The sequence below is a fragment of the Balaenoptera musculus genome, chromosome 17 (genome assembly GCF_009873245.2).
Source record: "Balaenoptera musculus isolate JJ_BM4_2016_0621 chromosome 17, mBalMus1.pri.v3, whole genome shotgun sequence".
NCBI classification, from domain to species: Eukaryota; Metazoa; Chordata; class Mammalia; order Artiodactyla; family Balaenopteridae; genus Balaenoptera; species Balaenoptera musculus.
This window is the reverse complement of record NC_045801.1, coordinates 57,185,877-57,194,125: the sequence shown is the minus strand read 5'-3', so window position 1 is coordinate 57,194,125 and position 8,249 is coordinate 57,185,877. Positions and strand designations below refer to the sequence as shown.

The window sequence follows — 8,249 nt, the reverse complement described above, 5'->3', positions numbered from 1 at the left end:
CAGAGAGTTATTTTCCACAGGCTTTAGCAAGGAGCAAAGATGTCTCTGATGTGCTTTCCACTTGTACATTTTCTATGCCTGGAGGCTTAATACAGTCTATGAAAAATCGTTCTTTCATTCTTTTCATTCTCTCTCAAAGCTTCAAGCCTCAGGGCCTTTGAAATAAATCAATACTGAATTCATTGACTTGGGCATTCCAACAGAACAAAGGGAACTTCAGAGACTAGACAAAGCATTAAAAACATTTGGAATTTTTTTTTCCCCAAAGTGCCCACTTTTTTCTGATTGGAATAGCAACAGTTAACAGTATTCTCGCAGCAGGATTGCCATTGCTTTGCTTGCAAACAAACTAAAAACCTTGTCAATCTTCCCCTTCCCAAATTCATTTTCTAAAGAACAAAGTTAGCGTGTCACCATTTAGACAATAACCACTCATTTTAAAAAGAGAGTGTAATGATAAAATGCATAATTTTATATAACCTGCTTTCACCCTACTTTATGAATAGTTTTCAAACAATATATGTACTCAAGTATATTTCAAGTAAAATAACGTCTTTGTAATTAAAATACTTAATAAGTTTTCCTGAGTATGCAAAACAAGCACTTTCACCTATTTCTGGAAAGCTTACGGCATTGCAGAAAGCAAAATCAGGAGACAATAAGCATACACCGCTTGTATTATAGATTCAATAGCTTTGGGCTTCTAAATATTCTCTTTGGGTTTCCAGATCAATAAAGAGCAGGAAGCTGTGGCTTCTATTAGCATGTTTCCAGTTGTAAGACAGAGAGACCAATTCAAACCAGTTAACAATAACTAGAACTGGTTAACAATAACTAATTTAAAGATAGGGCAGCCTGAATTTAGCAGCTCTGTGATATCAGAAGAACCCAGTTAGGGAGACAACCAAAATGTCACACTTTTTCCTTTACACACTCATTTCTTTTCTAGACTCTTACTGTCATAATATATACAATCCCGCGGTGATACATCTGGCTAGTACTGAGGCTACCAATAGATAGTATGATTCCAACAAACCCTCAAACACTGTAGCCTCAAAAATCTCACTAACCTACCATTCTTTAGAATAATATTGACTTCACAATACCTTGTTTAAAGATATTCTGCATAGGGGCTTCCCTGGTGGCACAGTGGTTGAGAATCTGCCTGCCAATGCAGGGGACGCGGGCTCAAGCCCTGGTCTGGGAAGATCCCACATGCCGTGGAGCAACTGGGCCCGTGAGCCACAACTACTGAGCCTGCACGTCTGGAGCCTGTGCTCCGCAACAAGAGAGGCCGCGATAGTGAGAGGCCCGCGCACCGTGATGAAGAGTGGCCCCCGCTCGCCGCAACGAGAGAAAGCCCTCGCACAGAAACGAAGACCCAACACAGCCATACATACGTACATACATACATACATAAAAAGAATGTAAGCAGACAAGAAGCTCATTAAAATATTAAAAAAAACCCACCTAATTAAAAAAAAAAAGATATTCTGCATAGTAATGGGAGCCAAGAATTTGTTATCAGAGGATTACTGCTACTACCCTGCATAATTATGAGACTTACAGCAAGCTATTAATCCTGATGATTTTCAGTTTCCTAATCTGTAAAATGGAGCTTACAAATAATGTGCTTCTAGACTTTATGGAGAGTATCTAACAAAACCCCCCAGCAAACGTGTTACTGAACGATAATGCCTTAGGAGCCTTCCTTCAATGTCTGCAGCAAGCCATTCATTTACCTCTTGCCTGTGGCTGCTTCGGTGCTACTTTGGCAGGGTAGCTGCGACAGAGAGGATAGACCTCTCGAACCTAAAATATTTAATCATATGATACTGCTTATATGTGGACTCTGAAAAAAAAAAGATATAAATGAACTTACAAAACAGAAATAGACCCACAGACATAGAAAACAAACCAACGGGGAAAGCAGGGGGAGGGATAAATTAGGAGGATGGGATTAACATATACACACTACTATATATAAAACAGATAACCAACAAGGACTTACCGTATAGCACAAGGAACTATACTCAATATTTTGTAATAACCTATAAGGGGAAAGAATCCGAAAAATAATAGATATATAGGTATGTATAACTGAATCACTGTGCTGTACACCTGAAATTACCATGACATTGTAAATCAACTATGCTTCAATTTTTTTAAAAAAAAGCCTAAAATATTTACTATCTGCCCTTTATGGAAAAAGTTTGCCAAGCCCCGAGATGGAGAAGGAAGGCTTTAATACCAGAGATGTAACTTCACAAGGAGTCTTGTTTTTCTGGATGATTTCTGGATCATGGGAAATAGGAAGAACAATTTAGGAACATGCATATTTTTATCCAAAAAGTGTCTGCCAGAGTCCCAACAAGAAACCGATGGCCTCAGGTAACTTGAGGAGGGTTTATTTACAAAGGTGTGAATTTAGGAGCTGGGGATCACCACTGGAAAGGGTAAGGAGAGGGAATATCTGCCAGGATCACAGAGAATAGGACTCTGTACAGTTAGTGGCCCCAAGAAAAATGGGGATTTCCTGTTGAGGGTTACAGCCAACTCAATGAGACCTCTTGGGGAGGGAGGAAGGGGAATAAATACCCTGACTTAGCTTGCTTTCCTCTTCCTTCATTTTTCTTACTGGGACTCCTCACTGGCTGAACCCAACCAGAGTGACAGAGGACTTTAGAACAGATCATTGAGTCCATACCATACAGGCTCCTGGCAGAGAGCAGAGTGGAGACATGAACTTTAATGAAACTTTTTACCCATGCATTTTAATTTCATCATTTCATATAATCATATAAAACTATACAATCATAATTTTATATCACTTAACTTCCACACTTCAACCTTTTATCTAATTGGCTTTCAGCATCATTGTCATTCTAAATGTTTCAACTTTACTTGATTTTATTTTTAATATAAATTTTTTTCAGATTAAAAAATTTGTGGTTAATATAAAAATAAAAATTTTACTGAAATATATAATGTAGAAAGCCATCATCCCCAAATCCCCTCAGCAGGGATAATCACTGTGAATAACTGATGTATATTCATCTAGATTTGGGTGCATATATACATATACATAAAAGATATTTAATTGATATTAGTAGTAAGATAAATGGTACTTGACTTTATACACCATTTTTAAACTTTCCCCTTTATTCAGTTAATAAGTCCTGGGAAATAAAACAGGATATCAAAAAGATATCTGGGAGTTCCCTGGTGGCCTAGTGGTTAGGATTCCAGGCTTTCATTGCCATGGCCTGGGTTTAATCCCTGGTCAGGGAACTGAGACCCCGCAAGCTGCATAGCTCGGCCAAAGAAGAAAAAAAAAGATATGTGCACTCGCATGTTTATTGCAGCATTATTCACAATAGCCAAGACATGGAAACAACCTAAATGTCCCTCAGTGGATGAATGGATAACAATACCGTGATATATTTATTGGAATGGAATACTCTTCAGCCATGAAAAAGAAGGAAATCCTGCCATTTGCAACAACATGGACAGACCTTGAAGGTATTATGCTAAGTGAAATAAGTCAGAGAGAGAAAGACAAACACTGTATAATGTCACTTATATGTGAGAATCTAAAAAAGCTAAACTTGTAGAAACAGAGTAGAATGGTAGATACCAGGAGCTGGGGGTAGAGGAATTGGAGAGATGTTGGTCAAAGGTTATAAACTCACAATTAAAAGATGAGTAAGTTCTGGAGATCTAATGCCCAGCCTTGTGATTATAGTCAACAATACTGCGTATATACTTCAAAGTTGCTAAGAGACTAGACCTTAAATGTTCTCACTACGAAAAAGAAGTGATGTGACGTGGTAGAGGTGTTAGGTAAAGCTATGGTGGTAATCATATTGCAATACATAAAAGTATCAAATCAACAAATCGTATACTTAAACTAGCACAATGTTATATGTCACTTATACCTCAATAACAAATATATTTTGAAAACTTTTCATGCATTCATTCAAATATTATATATAATATGAATACAAATGTATACTAAGATATTTGTATTAATATTAATGGGGCTTGACTGTACATATTATTTTTTTAATTTTTATTTTATATTGGAGTATAGTTGATTAACAGTGTTGTGTTAGTTTCAGGTATACAGCAAAGTGATTCAGTTATACATATACATGTATCTTCTTTTTCAAATTCTTTTCCCATTCAGGTTATTACAGAGTATTGAGCAGAGCTCCCTGTGCTATACAGTAGATCCTTGTTGGTTATCTATTTTAAATATAGCAGTGTTGTGCATATCATTTTGAAGCTTGCTTTTTCTTTCAGTTAAATATGTATCTTAAAATTTCCAGCATTTATTCATTCATTCATCCAAAAAATATTAACACCTATTATGTGGCAGGCTTTGTTCTAGGTGCTAAAGAGGCAGCAGTGAAATAGATGATGTCCCTAACCTCAATGTAAGTGAGTAGAAGGGGAAAAAAGAGAGCAAACAATTAAATAAATAAGTTGTAAGTAAAGGGGTACCTGGAAAGGGGGTAGAGATAACAAGAGAAGTTTTATTCTTGGTTGGTCATGAGGGAATCTCCTCAAGAAGATGAACTAGAGCAGATAACTAAAGAATAAGAAGGTCAGACCACATGATGATCTGGAGAAGTGCTTTCCAGGTAGAGGGAAGAGCAGGTGCTCAGTTCCAGGGATGGGAGCAAACTTGGCTTGTTCAAGGAACCCAGAGAAGACCAGTTGGGGTTGGGATGGAGCTAGCAGGAAGGGAGAGTGGTGGCTGGTATGAGAGGTCCTTAGTGTCCTGGTAAGAGGTTTGCAATTTATTCTAAGTGCAACAGAAAGCCATGAAAGATTTAAGCAGGGATGTGATATGAATTTATCTAAGATTTTACAAGATCAATCTAGCTGCTAAGTAGCTAATGGACTGTTTGGAGGGCAAGAAAAAAAGCAGAGTGACCAGGTAGGAATCCATTTCTGAGAAAAGCTGTGACTCACTGAGGTTCTAGGAATATAGTGAGGAGTGCTCAGATTCAGGGTGTATATTGAATAGAGAATTCATGGGATATGCTGATGGATTGAATGGGGCAGAAGGGCGATGGTGAGGGAGACAAAAATCAAGAACAACTCTAGGCTTTTGGCAGGAGTCATCCCTATCATTTGTACATTTATCTTTATACATTTATGTGACTTACGGAAGGATAAATTCTGAGAAGTATTTTTCTTGGTCAAAAGTTATGACTAGTTTAAATTTTATTAGATATTGGAACATTCCCTCTCCAAATATTTTTCTTTTTTTTTTTAGCTGCACCGTGTGGCATGTGGGATCTTAGTTCCCTGACCAGGGATCAAAACCATGCCCCCTGCAGTGGAAGTATGGATTCTTAACCACTGGACCGCCAGGCAAGTCCTAATATTTCATTTTTTTTAATTCCTAAAGTTGGAAATATTAGCTCTAACCATCTAACCTCCTGTCTTTTTAGTCCCTTATAGGTCCTGTTTTAGACATTATCGATTTTATCTATTTAATTTCTTTCCCCTCTTTTATACTGCTTCATTCCCCTTTTGTTTTTCCTATATTCCTTTATGATGACTCATCCTTGTACTGTCTGGGCAGAATCTGGGCCTGGAGGAGCGTGAACCATGGAGGGTTTACATTGTAAACAGGAAAATCTCTCCCAGCTGCTCAGGCACCTGCTCCCTTGGGCTCCTGTGAAAGCAAATTCCCAGGGCAGTTAGCAAGTCTCTCTCCAGAGAATTTGTTCTGAGGGGACTTTGCAAACTCCAGGGTTAAGTCTCTCCAGGGCCATAAATTCCACAGTGAGAATAACACGGTTGATGTGCTTAAAAAGTATTACTTATCAACAAGTTACGCGATTTGGTGTTTACATTTTAAAAATCTCTTAGGGCTTCCCTGGTGGCGCAGTGGTTGGGAATCTGCCTGCCAATGCAGGGGACACGGGTTCGAGCCCTGGTCTGGGAGGATCCCACATGCCGCGGAGCAACTAGGCCCGTGAGCCACAATTACTGAGCCTGCGCGTCTGGAGCCTGTGCTCCGCAACAGGAGAGGCTGTGACAGTGAGAGGCCCGCGCACCACGATGAAGAGTGGCCCCCGCTTGCCACAACTGGAGAAAGCCCTCGCACAGAAACGAAGACCCAACACAGCCAAAAAAATAAATAATAATAAAAAAAAATATCTTAGGGGGGAATTCCCTGGTGGTCCAGTTGTTAGGACTCAGTGCTTTCACTGCCATGGCCCGGGTTCAATCCCTGGTTGGGGAACTAAGATCCCACAAGACATTTGCCAAGGCCAAAAAAAAGTCTCTTGTGGTAAAACCCATGGACTCCAGTTGTATTTTAGGCCAACTGTCAATATTAAACCACAAGACAGAAGGTGGTGATGGCATGGGGGAGGGACGTTCAGGTAGTGGCCTGGGTTTGGTCAGGAAGTAGGTGGTGGTAAACCTCAGAGACTCTGAAAGGAGGTGGCACAGAAGTTTAGCAGCCAAGTTATTGGTACCACTTCTAAACCCGCTGTTTAGGGGGAGGTGGTTCAGACCTCTTGTCCTGCTCTGGTTGCTGCTGATGGTATTTATGCTAATTCCTTTGCAGACCACAGTGGTCCCTTTCCTCCATGTCAGCCTCTGTGAAAGATCCTCCACACTGGCCTGAGCTCTGCCACCACCCTGACGCCCCACACCACTGTCTACTTCCCTGTCCCAGGGTCTGCCAGGCCACACACGTGCTGCTGGCTGAGCAGGGCCAGAGCTGGAAGGAGGAGGTGGTGACCAAGGAGACTCAGCTGCAGTGCCCACTCAAGGCCTCCTAACTGTACGGGCAGCTCCCCAAGTTCCAGAATGGAGACCTCACCCTGTACCAGTCCAATGCCATCCTGCTCCCTGAGGCTGTGTGGGAAGGACCAGCGGGAGGCAGCCCTGGTGGACGTGGGCAACTACATCGTGGAGGCCCTCCCCTGCCAATACGCCACCCTGATTTACACCAACCCCGAGGTGGGCAAGGAGGACGATGGGAAGGCACTGCCCGGGTACCTGAAGCCTTTTGAGCCCTGCTGTCCCAGGACCAGAGAAGCCCGACCGCATTATGGGCAAGCAGATCTCCTTCACAGGCTACAAGCTACTGGACTGGCTGTGGACTCACCAGGTCCTGGCCCCGCCACGCTTCCTTCCCACCACGCACAGCAAGTACACCGCCCCATTCAACAGGAAGCAGTGAGGGCTTGTGGCACTCTGCAGAGGAAGAAAGGGAGCTGCCTGCTTCCCTTTCCCCAGGACCAATCAAACTTCCAAGAGGTTCTCCACACTGAAACCAGCTTTCAGATGCACTTGAAGAATCTTTTCCTTAGGGCTCAAGCTGGCCACCAGGTCATCCCAAACCAAGTTTGTTCCACATGTGGCCCCTCTCAGACCCAGAACCAATAACAAGTCCCTTTTCCCCTCCGGACTATGGTACAGAAGACAGCGCACCTGTCCTGCCTCCTCCTATCCTAATGGTAAGTTATCCCTCCAGGATTTTATCATCCTTTTCCAGCTCTCTGCCTAGCCTGGTCTAGATTTCTTTTCAAAACTTTGGCCCTCAAAGATAAAGTGTGTGTGGGTGTATGTGTGTGTGTGTGTGTGTCTGTGTTTATAAGGGCGCAGCAGGACTTTCTCAAATGTGGGTCTTTGATCACAAACATTGTTATACTATTTGCCATCACCTGGGGAATAGATATTATTGGATTATTTGAGATTTGAGTTTTCTTGGCCTGGGCGTTTGACTTTGGGTTTCACAGCATGTGCTCCAGTTAGAGAACCATTCGTTGATTCTTATGTGGAACTGGAACTACACTATGATTGTGAGATTTGGGATCAAAGAAGGGAGCTTCTTGAGGAGGTCCTAAGACTTCCCAATGAGTTAATGAAGAAATGTGTTTTCTCCCTCCTTCCCTTTCTCCTAATTCCTTATTTTTTAAGCCAGTTGTGAATAGACTGATAGGAGTTTTAGATGAGCTGGTGGCCTGCCTCTAAAGAGACCAGAAAGACTGGTGTCCTTTTATTACAAATACTACCTTGAAGTAGGAGTACCCTGAACAGATAACTGGCCTACCGGGTAATTGTGCCCAGAGAGGAGCACTTGTTCTTGCTCTCCGTTGTCTCAATTTTTATTGCTTCACTTTTAACTGGTTTATAAATACAGTAACAATTTCTTTTTTTTTTTTAATATTTATTTATTTATTTATTTATTTATTTATTTATTTATTTATTTA

General features: G+C 41.3%; 1 pseudogene; it reads left to right on the top strand.

The window, feature by feature from the left end:
• Window positions 1-2,331: 2,331 nt before the first annotated feature.
• Window positions 2,332-7,216, top strand: LOC118883358 (annotated as a pseudogene).
• The last annotated feature ends 1,033 nt before the right edge of the window (window positions 7,217-8,249 follow it).